This window comes from Hordeum vulgare, chromosome 1H (assembly GCF_904849725.1).
Source record: "Hordeum vulgare subsp. vulgare chromosome 1H, MorexV3_pseudomolecules_assembly, whole genome shotgun sequence".
Taxonomy (NCBI): domain Eukaryota; kingdom Viridiplantae; phylum Streptophyta; class Magnoliopsida; order Poales; family Poaceae; genus Hordeum; species Hordeum vulgare.
In genome coordinates, this window is record NC_058518.1 from 290495496 (window position 1) to 290508566 (window position 13071).

Sequence of the window (13071 nt, forward strand, 5' to 3'; positions counted from 1 at the left end):
CTCAAAGGACATCAAACCCTTTGTGACGTGCTGAAAAAGCAGATCTTGAACAGGAACCCGAGGAAAGAAGGAATTGCCTTTGAGAGGAAATTAAATGCTGATGGATCTTATTGGAAACCTGAGCAGTATCCCAAAACCTCATGGGTTGCTGTTACTGGGCCTCCTTTTGATCCATCTAATCTAACTGGCTTTTCATGTGAATTGTCCTATTCCTCAGATGAGTCATTTGACTCCAACTATAAACTGTTCAAAAATCAATCTGGTGAAGTATCTGCTCGATATGTTGGAACTAACTGCAGGAATGGCCCTCCCTTGAGGAAAATCTGGGTTCCCAAAAGCTGTCTTGAAAATCTTCAGGTGAATGTCCTCATGACACCACCACTGAAGAATCTGAACCCCAGATCAAATTCCTCAGGAGGACCAAAGTCTTCAGGAGGATCAAAATCCTCAACTGGTCAAAACTATGCTCGTACCCATGCCAATGCTTCTAACATGCAGGGAAACTACAAAGAATATGAATATGAGCGTTACTCCTCAAATCATTATGTTCATAAATCCTCAAACCAGTCCTCTGCATATTCATATGAGTACTTTAACCCCCCTATTGTTAAGAGAAATGCATTGGCCTCAATGCCACCGTTCTCATATGGTGCTCGCGGGATGATGAATGCTTTGCCACCCCTTCAGATGTGGGTGGTGAAGAAATCGAACTAATCACTTCTGCAGGTCAGGTCTCCAGATGAAAATCATCATCTGAAGAATTTGCTGGAGACCTGAAGAAATGCTTGATAGGACGCAAGCTAATGATTGATGAAATAGAAATATTTCACACATCCTTACATTTCTGTTATGATGAAATTACTGATCTGATGAAATTAGAATCATATTCTTCAAATCTGAAGCATATGAGATGGTAAGCTGTACTAATCCATCTGCAGGATGACAAACCCAAGAATACTGAGTGGGTTCTTGATAGTGGCTGCACACATCACATGACTGGTGATAAAAGCTTACTGATGAATATGCCACTAACTCCATCACCTTTGAAGCAAATCACATATGCTGACAAAGGTAAAAGCAAGGTATTGGGACTTGGCAAAGTGGCTATTTCCAAGGATAGGCATATGGACAAAGTGATGCTCGTTGAATCCCTTGGTTTTAACCTCATGTCAGTCTCGATGCTTTGTGATCTTGATATGATTGTCATCTTTGGTAGATATAGATGTGTAGTCATCATGGAATCTGACAGATCCAAAGTCTTCGAAGGTGTAAGAAGAGGGGATTTGTACATTGTTGATTTCTCTACAGGTCCTCAACCAGCCACTTGCTTACTAGCAAAAACCTCAGAAGGATGGTTGTGGCACCGAAGACTAGGTCATGCAGGCATGAGGAATTTGCACACGCTCACGAAAAAGAAGCATGTCCTCGGCATCAAATCAGTCAAATTCCTCAAGGATCATCTGTGCGGTGCTTGTGAATCTGGGAAAATGACCAGATCCAAGCACCCCTCGAAGACTATCATGACCACTACACGTCCATTCGAATTGCTTCATATGGATTTAGTTGGACCTACTCACTATGCCACACTAACCAATGCAGCATCTTTATATGGCTTCGTCATAGTTGATGATTATTCCAGATATACTTGGGTGCATATCATAGTGTATAAAACTGAAGTGCAGGAAATCTTCAAACGATTTTCTTCAAGGGCCTCGATGAACTTTGGCATCAAGATCAAACATATCAGGAGTGATAATGGAACCGAGTTCAAAAACACTGGTCTTGATGATTATCTTGATGAACTTGGTATTACTCACGAATTATCTACTCCTTATACTCCTCAGCAGAATGGTGTCGTTGAAAGGAAGAACATGACTCTGGTTGAAATGGCAAGAACTATGCTTGAAGAATATCAGACTCCTCAACGCTTTTGGCCTGAAGCAATCAACACTGCATGCCATATCATTAACAGGGTATATCTTCACAAATTCCTCAAGAAAACCTCATATGAACTCCTCACTGACAAGAAACCCAATGTAAGTTATTTCAAAGTCTTCGATGCAAAATGCTGGATTAGAGTTCCTCACCATAGCTCAAAATTTGCACCTAAGGCTGAAGGTTTTATGCTCGGTTATGGAAATGTAACGACCAAGATGCGGTCCTTTCCGATCTGGGGGTCGAGGCCCCCGAATAGGAAAGAAGCGCATCTAAGCGTTTCGCAAGCAAGTAACATAGCACAAATAATAATAAAAGTAGACAATTCGGGATTCAACTGTCTTCTTATTAATAACTCAGAGTACATCACAGATACAATCAAGGTAGTTCCGCTACGGACTACAAAACATGGAAATGCTATGCTACCCTGTCTGCAGGCCCACGATCACGACCACGCCTCAGTCCTCTGGATAGTTCACGTAGAGGCGGTATGTCTCCTCGTCGTACTGCCACGCCAGCTGGGTGCCGTCGGGATCATCTGTCTCTGGGATACCTGTACCTGTTGGGAGTATTCGGAGGAATCTGTGAGCCACGGGGACTCAGCAATCTAAGACCTTGGTGCCAGAACTAGCCATGTTATTAGGTAGGGTAAGGGTGAAGTGTATAAGGCTGCAGCGTCCTAAGCTTGATTTAGTGGCTAACTTACATAAAGCAATTATGAGGGTGGTCTACACTAGCGGTCGTGAATACTTGATCACTAAGTGATCTTGAACACCTACCTACGGCATTCATAACCCCACTGTGTTCCCGAACGAAGAGAGATCTTTGAGGGGGACAGTCACGGTTACGCACACGGTTGGCAATTTTATTAGCTTATGTTCAAGTTCTCTAATACCGGATGTTAACAAAATATTCCAAGTTGCCACATAACCGCGGGCACGGCTTTACAAAAGATTAAACCCTGCAGGGGTGCTCCAACTAGTCCATCACAAACAAACACAGGCCGCAAAGGCATCCTCTATCACGAATCTCGTGATCTTGTCGGATTCCTTAGAGGAAAACCTCAACTCTGGGGGAAACCAAAGCTTCACTCGGATTCCTATACGCAAGATATACCGCTAAGGTAAGGCAAGGCTAGCAGGACCTCCCGACGTGTCGACGACCCTGATAAGAGCCGCGTATCTCAGTCTTGGGACACGCCGGATGAGTCACACTACAGGTATATCAAACCTCAGGTTGCCCTGTGGTGGCCCCATAGTCTGCCCAGTTTAGACCAACACTCATGAGGAGCACTGGCCCGGGTTGTTGATTAAAATCCTCGGGGTAGCTATTCCCTATGCAGTTTATTATTAAGTGATTAGCAAATTAACATCAATGTTGGGTCCTGCCGGACAAGCCTTAGCACTACGCGATTTATCAAGGGGGACCCCATAACAACCCCGAACGTGTTAGGAGCGATCATTATGGAATCAAACACCGATAACCGGTAACTAAGGCAGCAATAACGGAACAAAGCACCCGGCAAAAGGCTAGGCCTCCCGTCATTTACCAAGTATATAGGTGCATTAATTAAATAACAGAATTTAAGATAATGATATCAAACTCATGTTATCACATGAGTCAAAGCACCTACATCTAGCAACGCTATCATTAGTAGCTGAGCAAAGCCTACTTAGCCATACAAGTTTTGCTAGGAAGGGATCAGTGTTTGGGCTCATGGCATGTCAAGAGGCAATTTAATTCAGTGGTAGGCAGTGAGCAATAAGACATGGAAACGCAAACTAGCATAACAAGTCTAGAGATGGAATCAAGGTCATATCATCTTTCCTGTGATATCCTCAGCTTGGAATGGTTCTGGTTCGTCCTGCACGTACTCTCATGACTCCACGTATTCGTTCTCCGATCTCGGTGCTACCCAACATAAGAATAACAACCAATGGACAGCAGCACCACAAGATGCAACAATCACATGATGCATGAGATGAAAATGATCATGCATCGCTATTTCTATCACTAGCACAAGCAAAAGAAACTACTACAAGTTTCTGGACAGAACTGTACACTAAGCTATTTTTACAAGCATGAGGATGGCATGAACAGATGCGGCTCGTGAAAACGATGCAAAACCATATAAAGAACATTGCAAACGGAGCTACGGATCAACGGGAATCAACAAAACAAGATATGAAGCTCTACGTGGAAGAATCAACACCACACCCACAATTGGCACAAATCTGGTGTTCCCAGGTTGCCAAGACATATAAAAACCCAACATGAATGGATTGGAGCAAGTACGAACACCACAACATCAACTAATCACCCACAATCATCAAAATGACTATACTACACAATCTGCCATAATCTGCATCTTAGCTCTTTGGGAGCTACATGCAACATAGCTACAGACCTCCAAATATGACAAATAATATATGTGGCTGTAGCCCACCAAGAACACTACAAGCACCAGCAAGAATCACAGCAAAAGGAATTAAACTCTAGAAGATACAAGGCCACAAACTTTCACAAAACCATCAGATCTCAGGGACTTAGTGAAAATTCCTGCACCTGACTTTCTGTCTTTGTTCTGAAGCTTTTTGACAGCAATCAAAACACAACATACTGGACTCCAAATGAGATGAAATTTGACAGGGAGCTTCACAAACATAGCAGGTCCAAAATACTAGCACTGAACTAAGGCTAGTTCACAACATAATGACCAGCACATCCTCATCTACAGGAGAAGAAAATGTTTCCAGATTCTCAGACTTGGTGAAATTCCAGATTTCACTAAGCTGGACTTTTTCAGCCACATGCCCACTTTGTCTAGGCAGTTTGCACACAAATAACACCAAGTGATAAATGACACTACTATGGTGTAGAGAAAAACCCCTACTATTACCACACTATAACTCATGCCCTTGGGCTCCACCTATTCCATGGAATCAACGAGCAAACTTGCAACAAATCTGAATATTTCAACTCCATAAAGTATCCCAATGGCAAAACTAACTTCACCACTGGATTCCTTGGGATATTCTACCCAAAAATCATATATAATATGTGGGCACTTACTTGGAACAAGTGACCACATATTAGGGAAGAGGAAACCACTACAAATCATGCCTAGTGAATAGGCATCATTTCTTGTAGTTCCACTATAACAACAACTACAAAGGTTGAGCTCATGTGCACAATGACAAAGTGACATGGGGGTTTGAACCCCATTTTTTGTCATGCACATCAACTTCACAACCCTTACTACTAAGCTTCCCACACAAACAATATACCATGCCCTCTCACATATGGTCATGTGAAGGTGCAAAGCTTGCTTGCCAAGGTGGAGTGCTACTCACACACACACCTAGTCCACATCACTCTCAAGCACATCATGCTCAAGATCAGCTATACTCATACGCTCACAACCTAGTGCAACCATCAAATGCTAGCACCTACAACAATGAAGAACCTACACATGCTTCAACTACACTTGCTATCATCACCTTGGATCAACTACTAGGAAGCACCACCATACACACACTACATGTAAAACTAACCCCATATGTGTGTCCTCACTCACACATGCACCTCTCACAAGCACATCCACACACCACCACAACTAACACAAATATAACAGCAAAGGAAAAAATAAAAGAATGCCATTGCCACCTATGCTTTTGTCACAAGAACAGTAACAGCAAAGAGGAAGTAAAATTGCAGCAAAAAGAGAAAAACAAAAGGAGGGCACCCTGGGATTCGAACCCAGAACCCTCTTGTACTGTCATGTGGTGCATACCACCCTTCTAGAGCCTTGTGTTCGACAGATACAGACCCGCTGCGAGGATAAGCTGATCTGCTGCACTAGCATACTACTGCATCGCAATAAACCAAAAAAAGGGGGAGCACCCCTGGGATTCGAACCCACGACCTGATGCATCAACACACAGACGCGCTCCACTACGCTACGACTGGGAACCTGACAGAGGAGGATAGTTTGGCAAGGTAAACTTCCCCTACCGCGAGCTCTGCCCTGCACGTATAGAGACGCGCCTCGACAGGAAGGAACCCCGGCTCCTCGTCGAGCTGCTACTGCTGTTGCGCCATGACAGAGAGGCGGCCCTACAACTGATCGCTACCAGGGGAGGGAGGAGCCCCTGCTATGCCGCTCCCTACCGCACACAAGTCTGACAGAGAATATACACGCACACATGCATCGCTACGGCTCTGGTCTACCCTGCATCAGAGAAGAACACGGCGAACTCTACCTCGTATCCGACCGATCTACGGGGGGGAAGAAGGAAGGGGGAAGGTACCTCACCTTGGGGAAGGAAGGAGAGGACCAAACGGAGGAAGAGGCGACGGAGAGGAAGCAGGCCGGCGATGAAGATCTCCTGGAAGCAGAACCGAACAGGTTGAAGGGGCTTCGGGTCCGCGGCATAGACGAGCTCATGCTCGTCGGTGAGGGCGCTCTCCGGTGCTCCTAACGCCGGGAATGGGTCGCGGGACGCACCACCGATCTCCTGGACATGGCGGCCTCGCCGGACGGCGACGAACCTTCCTTTCTCTCTCTGCCTACAGACTACAGAGAACTCACCAGGGGAGGAAGGGAGAGATGGAGGGGGAAAAGAGAGGTGGCGGCAGCAGGAGAGGGAGAGAGGGAACCCTAGCGAGAGGAGGAGGCACGGACGCCAAAGTTATAGGGGGGACCTCGACGTCCGAGCTCACGGCATCGCACGTCTGTCTCTCTGGAGCCTGACGGAAAGCAGCGCGCTGGGAGAACGGCGTCAGGAAGGAGGCGGCGCGAAAGGGGGGGTGATGGGCCTGCTACGCGAGAGAGAGGAAGGTGGGCCGACAAGTGAGAGAGAGCCCACCTTGGCTGCACTTAAAAGAAAAAAAGAAATACCCAGTGCCTTTCTTTTACAGAAATAACAGAAAAGAGAGAAAATAACACAGGGTTTTCTGTAGGAGATAAAAACAAAATAAAAATGTCCCTGGCCATAAGGAATTATGACCTATTTGAATAAAATAGAAAAGATATATTTGGAGCAATTTGATTAAATACAAAACAGCAATTTATTTACTGTTTTGGATTTATTTGCACCCTTAAAACTAAGATACAAAACAGCAAAAACACATCTTGGCATCCTCCACAAAATACACTAATACATGGGCATTTTTAAAAGAGGGAAGGGAGAAGAGAATCTTGACATAGGAGAAATAGAGAGGAGGGGTGGAGATGGTTTTGAAACCCAAGCTTATACTAACACATGCACACCCCAATTAAACTATACATCACATGCACATCATCTCAAGGCATCACAAGGTGCAACCACAAGATCACCACCACCACATGAATTGCTAAGATCATATGGCAACCACAAGACAAGAGCATGTAATGATATGCTATGCATGCATGCATGGGAAGGAAGGAAAAATAATAAACAAGGGACACCACATGAGGTCATGGCACAATTGGATACATCAAATCACTGACAAGGTGGACCCACATGCAATAGGTTCCAAATATGGCAAGGTTTACATCTGGGGCACTACAGGAAAGGACTCGCACACTTACATAGTCTTCAACAACTATCACAACAAAGTTGTTGAGACTGTAGATGTGCGGTTCGATGAAACTAATGGCTCGCAAAGAGAGCAATTGCCTTCTGGTCCAGATAAACTGTCTCCTGAGGAAGCAATAAAGCTCAAACCTACTGAAGACATTGTCCCCACAGAGGAAATTGGTGAAGAAACGATCCCCATCACTGATGAACATCGAGAAGATGCTCCTGAGGAAATTGCACCAAAACCACTTCCTCAGCCTAGACGAAATCCTCAACCAGCTCATCCAAGGATTGCAAACGAAGTAGAACTTGACAAAATCCTCAACGACATCAACGCGCCAGGTCCTCTCACTCGATCAAAAGCTTCACACTTAGTTAACTTTTGTGGGCATTTTTCCTTTGTATCCATCACAGAACCCTCAAAAGTTGCTGAGGCTTTTCTGGAACCGGAGTGGATCCAAGCTATGCAAGACGAACTTCTTCAATTCAAGCTAAATGACGTATGGGAGCTCGTCAAATGACCAGATCCTCGCAAGCACAACATCATCAGCACCAAGTGGATTTGTCGAAACAAGCAAGATGAGGACGGTCAAGTGGTGAGGAACAAGGCACGACTTGTAGCCCAAGGCTACACCCAGGTTGAAGGAATAGATTTCGATGAAACTTTTGCACCTCTTGCTAGACTTGAAGCTATTCGAATACTACTTGCTTATGATAATCATCATAATATCATCTTATATCAAATGGATGTGAAAAGTGCATTCCTCAATGGTAAGCTTGAGGAAGAAGTATATGTTGCTCAGCCCCCAGGTTTTGAGGATCCAAAGAATCCAGACAAAGTCTTCAGACTCAAAAAGGCTCTTTACGGTCTCAAGCAAGCCCCTCGGGCATGGTATGATACATTGAAGGAATTCCTCATGAAGAAAGGCTTCAAACCTGGTTCACTCGATCCAACTCTTTTCACTAAATCCTATGATAATGAGCTATTTGTGTCAAATATATGTCGATGATATCATATTTGGCTGTACTGACAAACGATACAGTGATGAATTTGCCTACATGATGAGTGAAGAATATCAGATGTCCATGATGGGGGAGCTGAAATTCTTCTTAGGTCTTCAAATTCGTCAACAAAGCAATGGAATCTTCATATCACAGGAGAAATACCTCAAGGATGTTCTGAGGAAATTCGACATGCATGAATGCAAAGGTGCCAAGACTCCAATGCCTACCAACGGCCACCTCGGCACTGATGAAAATGGTAAAGATTTCGATCAGCAGGTATATCGTTCTATGATTGGTTCTTTATTGTATCTATGTGCATCTAGGCCAGATATAATGCTTAGTGTTTGCATGTGTGCACGTTTTCAAGCAAAACCGAAGGGATCACACCAGAAGGCTGTGAAACATATTCTTCGATACTTAGCTCACACACCAACACTAGGATTATGGTATCCCAAGGGCTCAAATCTTCATCTGGTAGGGTATTCTGATTCTGACTATGCTGGTGACCGTGTGGATCGCAAGTCAACTTCTGGCACATGCCATTTCCTTGGAAGATCACTAGTTTGCTGGTCCTCAAAGAAGCAGAACTGCGTATCACTCTCCACTGCCGAAGCTGAGTACATTGTTGCTGGTTCTTGCTGTGCTCAATTACTATGGACGAAACAAACCCTCAAGGACTACGGCATCAACATGAAGAATGTGCCTCTCTACTGTGACAATGAGAGTGCTATCAAGATTGCATACAACCCAGTACAGCACTCGAAGACCAAGCACATCCAGATTCGTCATCATTTTCTTCAGGACCATGTCCTCAAGGGCAATATCCTCATCGACCATGTGAAGACTGATGATCAACTGGAAGATATCTTCACTAAGCCCTTGGATGAGAAAAGGTTTTGCAAGTTTCGGTGTGAGCTAAATACCTTAGAATCTTCAAATGTTTTGTAAAAACATGCACACATCCTAACACTTATGCAAAATTGATGACTTAGATGTGCAACACATGATGAATCGATTTTCTTCAACTCATGAAGAATGTCCCTCTGAATGTGAAGAAATCAACGAAGAAATTGATTCTCAGGGCCCTATGACAATTGTACGCGGCGTCTGTAATCAACATTCTTATATGGTGGGTCACGCCACCGCCCAATGTGAAATTCCTCAAGTTGATTTTCTTCAAATGTTCCATTTCCTCAAAATGTGTTTTTCTTCAAAACAGTTGTTCTACATTGTGACGATTTATCATAAAATCTTCAAAAACACTTGATGACTTTCATTTGACTAGATAGACTATGATTTCAAGTCCTCAACAGCATTCACTTATAGCTATTTCTTCAAGTTGATATTTCTGCTAAGTGAATGTGATTGGACCCTACTTTCCCTCTATGCTATACTCATCCAGTCTATTCAATTCTTCATATGCGTTCTACTTGAAACTTTGTTCAAAATCCTCACTGCGTCCTTGTCAGCTGATGATTTTGTAACGAAAAATCCTCAAATCTTCAAAAATTGTTTCTTTAATGCACAGTAACTGAACCCCACTTCCCACGATCGGATAACCACGATCTCCACTATCTGCACCGCCTTGTTCGGAAGCTACACGTGTCCTGCGGAGACGTAGAGGCAGGGGCTGTTTGGTACAAAATTTTCGCGCCAACAGTAACTGTGTGGCTATAAATATGTCCTTATCCCCCTCGGCATACTCTTCTTCGCTCCATCGCTCTCCTGCCACAACAAACACCACCGAACCCTAGTGCCATTGCTGGTAGTCTCGTCGCCGGTGAGGAAGAGCTTCACTGCCTCGACTTCTCCGTCGCCGGAACCACGCCGGAGTCGGACCATCTTCGTCCGCCGCCGCCGTAGACGTCCTCTGTCGCCGGGTTAGGGTGCATTGGACACGCGACCGAAGAGCTTCTCTACACACCTTTCTGTGTTCTTCGTGCGCACCTTCTAGGGTAAATAAAATCCCATTTTACCGCAAGTTAGATCTAAAATTTTACATCTTCTATGTGAAATATGTTTTTCCTCAAGAATCGATAAGCACTTGATTCCTCAAACACTGCCTATCACCACATCATTGATGAACTATGCTAAGCATCTAAGATTTTCACGAGATTCCTCAATTGTGCGAATTTTCGGATCTATACAACTCTGGAACCCAAGAACCGTATGCTTAGGCAAATTCCTCTACCACTGGTTATATTCCTCAACTGTCAAACTTTTTCATTTTCTTCAAATATGAGAACGCATATGACCTCTCCAAATTCCTCGCAACTATACTCTGTTCACAGGTACACACATGTCAGCTGATGAATCTCTCGGTTCTCATCACATTAACTCATTTGCAGCATTTCTGGAAGAAAATCTTCAAGTCTCATCAGAATCCTCAAGAGTTCAATCTCATTAGCTAAATCCTCAGCTGAAGAAAATGGAGGATGACAGAAAACAGAAGGGAGGAAAGAAACTTGAGCAAAACACAGCTGTGGATATCCCTGAGGATATTTACTTGGACTATTGCACACCTGATGAAAATTAGACAATGGCCAAGAGAAAGATACGGCTGTAGAAGATAGAACGCCGATGGGCGAAGGAATGGAAGGAATACAGGTTTGTGACTGCCAAATATGCGAAGAAATTTGCCCTGAAGCCCCCGGGCAGACGGGCCCCACTTGAGGATCATCAAGTAGCACATCCCTCAAGCCTCAAGACCATTGATGACTATCCAGATGAGAAGGAAAAGCATCTGGCTAAGCTCAAGAAGCAGGCAGAAGCTGCAATGAGGAAATTCAATGAATCCTCAGCTGCTGCTACTTCCTCTGCCGCTGAGACTTCTGGTTCAGAAATTCCTCCAATGCAGTATGTACCGTCAAAACCAATGGCTCCAAAGCCTCAAGAGAAGTCTACTCAGGCTTCTATCACAAAACCCTCAGCACCAAAACCATCAGCGCCAAAGCCATCAGCGCCAAAACCTTCTGCGCCAATCTCCTCAGCTCCTCCACCAAAGCCTCAAGAGACACCTGCACAGAAGCAAGTCATGAAGCCTATGACCGCCAGCTCCAGCTCCTCACTCCCAGCTGCAACCAGCTCGGAGACAAAGTCCTCACCACCTCCTATGAAGACTCAGGTGTCTGCTGAACGAGCAACTATGCCGAGCCCCAACAAAATCATCACCGTCCCGTCTGCATCAGAGGACAATGATGAATATGATGATCAAACCCTGCAAGCAATCATCAGAAACAAGCAGGAAAGAGTAGCTCAAGCATCAGGCGGTGCCATTCCTCTGGCCATGGACCCTAAGGTCCTCCTTGACTATATCAACATCTGGTATGAGGACCCAAACACTCCTCTTGATGATTTGAAACTTCCCCCTGGCATTAGCCACAGGGTGGCCACTTTCATAAATGAAGCCAAGTGGAAAGAACAGCAGGCCAAGCAGGCCAAAGTCGCAAAGCTTAAAAAGGAGAAATTCCTCAAGCAGAATCTCCTCAACTTGACTCCTGATGCACTGGTATCAACACAGGCAGAGCTGAAGCAATTGACTGACAAGTACTCCAAGCTGTCAGATCGTAAGAATCTCAAGAGCAATTTCATCAAGCTGGCCACTAGAGCTATTGATGACTACAATAAGAGAGTTGCACCCCCAGCACCAACTTCTCAGCCCTTGATTGAGGAGCCAGCAGACGAATCTCCTCATGATGAGGAAACTCCTCAAGCTGAGGAAGTACACCAAGAAAGCCGTGCAGATGAACCGGCTATTGAAGAAATCATCATGGAAACTCCAGCTGATGAATTTGTTGCAGCTGATGAGACTGCCCCTGACCCAGCTGCTTCATCAAAGCAAGCTGATGACTCTGTTCCAGCTGGTTCCTCAATACCAGCTGAAGAATCTGTAGAGAGAACCCCTTCACCAAAAGCTTCAAAGGTGAAGAAGATGACTCCGTCTGCATCAGACGTGGAGAAAACCAGGGCTGCTGAGAAGGAAGCCAAAAAGAGAAAGGCCTCCTCAGCAGAGGAAGAAACAGAGGCCAAGCGCCTCAAAGCACTTGAAGAAACTACTCCTCTGGACCCTGTGCCCCTGAATGTCGCTCCTTCTTATGAAATGGCCATCATTGATGATCCAGCGAAAAAGGTCGATGAGGAAATGAAGGATGTCGTCTCTGAGGAACACACTGACGAAGAAATTCGTATTGACGACAGTCCTCAGCCCTTCATTCCTCAGAAAGACACTGCTCAAGGATCAGCTGCACCAGCTGATGAAACTGCATCTGCCACCAAGACAGCTGAGGAACAAGAAACTGAAAATCCTCAAGCTGATGACATTCAACGCTCTGAGCAAAATCCTCAAGCTGAGGAACAGGCTCACCCAACTCCTCCAACTGAGCAAGAAGGAGCAATTTCTTAGCCTAATACACTGCCAGAGCAAGCCCCTCAGCCTGACGCACAGCCAGCACCATCTCCTCAGCCTGAAGTACCAGTTGCTGAAATTCCTCACCCTGAGGAAAATGCTGAGGAAAATGCACCTGACCAAGACAATGCATTGATCGTGCTCAACCCAGAGACTGCCATTGTT